The 2,976-nt window shown below is 37.7% G+C and overlaps 1 long non-coding RNA gene across 1 annotated transcript; it reads left to right on the forward strand.

Annotated features, from left to right (window-relative positions):
• Positions 1-573: 573 nt before the first annotated feature.
• LOC104947869 (uncharacterized) lies at positions 574-1,326 on the forward strand. The gene is made up of 2 exons (XR_798601.1): positions 574-609; positions 1,177-1,326. It is a non-coding gene; the product is annotated as an uncharacterized lncRNA (long non-coding RNA).
• Positions 1,327-2,976: the final 1,650 nt, after the last annotated feature.

The following is a 2,976-nucleotide window of genomic DNA, read 5'->3' on the forward strand; positions in this document are numbered from 1 at the left end:
ATACGCGTAAAGTGGGATAATACTGTTGAACAAACAACTTCGGTTTGAGGTTGATAAAATAAGGTCATCCTTGTAACTTAGAGAGATATTTTATTATGTAGGTAGGAACTGTATGCATCGCTAAGGTTAATTTAAATTGGCTAAGCTCAAGTATGTAGACAAGCTAATGTCGAAGTAGTGTATGTGAAATCAACCTCACAATAAGATGTGTGTGTATTACAATTATTAATGTCAAATTTCAAGATGATTAGTTAGATATTACAATATGGTTGGTTGAGCTGGAGTTCATTATTGAGCTTACACGTTAACGTCAGTCATATCTGAAGAACGAACCCAAACCTTGCTGTTTTTATTAATTGCATTACCAAATGGGTATCAAATAAACAGTAAGCATTGGTTACACAACTTCCAAAGTTACAGTAAAATAAAAAGGACCCTGACTCGGAAAATACACAATCCGTTCAACAGAAGATAATCAGTTATATTGTTTGTACACATGGTACTTTACATATATATTTGTTTGTTTAAGGTGTCCAGGTGATGCAGGCAGGCTGGACCAGAGAGTGAGAGACAGAACTGGACTCCTCACAGCAGTGAACTTCAGCTCAGGTACAAAAACTCTTTTTTTCATACTGTATAAAGAATCAAGAAAGATATTGGTTTAAATAAATGAAGTATTGACTTGAATACACTGATATACATTCCATTAAACAATACAAGATTACCTACACATCAGTTAAGTTGAGGGTTTTTTCCATGCAAAAAGTTACATTTAGATGTTAACAAGCAATATGATTTTGTCAGCTTTCTAATTTAATGTATTGAAGGCAAAGATATTTAACACATAGTGAGAACTGCTACTATTTATCTCTCAATATTGTCTGTTAAAAACGTGGTAAAAGTTATTATTTCAGTGGGACAACAGAGCAAGCTTCTACAGTTGCACTACGTTTTGATAACAGTTCAATATTATTTTGATAATAAAATGAATTTGTTGATGAATTTCATACTGTTCATTCATAATCTGATTGTTTTTATAGCTCACTTTTGAAATAAAAACATTACAATTACAAAATAATTATATCTACAGCCCCTAAACACACAAACACATCTCTTTCATAAATAACACACTTGTTCTGCAATAATATGTTTTATGTTTCCTGTAATTTTTGTTAGGAAAGGACATGCCTGAAAGACACGACTCAACATTTTCTCCTTCTCTGAGGGTCAAGAGGAACATCCAAGAGGAACATTAAAAGCTGATGTTATGAGATTTTAAGACCAGTACAGGACATTCACTAAGAAACTACTTTTATTGTGAAAACACTGTCAGCTGATCTGTGCACCTATTTCCATATCCACATTACATCAGCTGATTATTTCTATTTGCATCACTTTATGAGCTTCACATCACTTGTGCCTTGTACGGCAGAGTTTGCAACGTCACAAATAAATGGGGCCAATCTTCAGTCAGATGTGAATGTGTAATCTAACATTTTCAGTAAGAATAATGTACGAAAGGAGTGCAAATACAATTTATTTTGAACGTGACCCAAAAGTTAATCAAATGTTTTAAATAAAAAGCACATATGGACAGAAGGTGTAAACCTATTAAATGTATAAGTAAACACATTTAGTCAAATAAAGTGACAGACTAGGCCTGTGCAGTTGGTATCAGCATGGGCTCCTCCATCAGGCCTTGTCCTCCTCGCTGAGGAAAGACCCTCAGTCAGTGTTGCCAACTCCATAGTAGGGAAAGTAGCTGTTGGCTGTCTGAAAAGTCGCCAGAAGTCCCTAAATGACATCATTGCCTAATTTGCATATCATGTAATGGCGGTAAAAAAACGTTCCACCCCCTTCAAGGAGGACCAAAACTTGAAACCAGAGTAAATCCAGATGACAGTAGATCAGAAATGTCTCTATTAGAAAAAGTAGAAAGTAGTTTTAATAGTTTTTAGAAGAAATCTCCCTTACAATAAAGGCAGTATGCCCGTGTGTCATCTCCAAAAAATGGCTTCAACCATCCTTTTAAACTCAGGGTTTGATTCCCACTCCTTTCTGTACTTTTGTGATTACAGTTTAGACTGTGACATGATGACCTACGTGAATGTTTAGCTTGTCACAGAGAGGCACACACACAGTGGACGAGGTGATTAAGTGACTGAGGCTGTCTGTGAGTCAATGCAAAGCAAAGGCAGTTATTTATTATAGTGTGACAGTGAAGAAACATTTACATTTTAAATCTCGCTCAAAACCAGGACGGCTTGGCGCATGCACAATTCATTTACAGTCTCAACGCGGGAGGGTGTGGCTGTCTCCTCTCTGCTCTGACTGCAGCTGAGCTGCTGCGGGAGGCAACTAGCGCCTGTGAGTACTATGGGAGGGCAGAGCAGGGGCAGAGGGGCTCACGGCAGCACCCGCTGCTCGTTAACTGCTGAACACTATGTGAGTCTCCAAACACCAGAAAAGTCCCTAATAACACCATTACAAGTCGTTAGATAAGTCGTTAGTCGCTTTTGACAAAAATAAGTAGCCGGAGGGTTTGGAAAGCCGCCGAATTTAACGACAAAGTCGCCAAGTTGGCAACATTGCCCTCAGTCCTCTCCAAACCAACAGACAGGACGTCCATCACACGGAGGTTTCTCCCTGAAGTCTCTGCAGCTCTCTGGACACCACGCTGTCTCAATCCGTCCACACTGAATATGAGAGGGGGAAAATGAAAATAATAAACGCTTTAGACAATAAGAAATATAAAGTTGACTGTTGAGTTGCTCAGTTTTTTTAGATTGTCAATACTATTACTGTATAACTAATATATCAGGTTAAGAGGCACCTTCAAATAAAGATTGGTCTTTAAATACATGTTGTCTTTTGAATTGTTTGTCTAAAGTCAAGGATCTAGAACTGGTACTTAGTTTTAATGGTACAGTCTGGTTATTATGCTGTTTGGAGGAGGCCTCACAGGTAAGAGCACTA

Source organism: Notothenia coriiceps, unplaced genomic scaffold (assembly GCF_000735185.1).
Source record: "Notothenia coriiceps isolate Sejong01 unplaced genomic scaffold, NC01 NC01_scaffold00013283, whole genome shotgun sequence".
Taxonomy (NCBI): domain Eukaryota; kingdom Metazoa; phylum Chordata; class Actinopteri; order Perciformes; family Nototheniidae; genus Notothenia; species Notothenia coriiceps.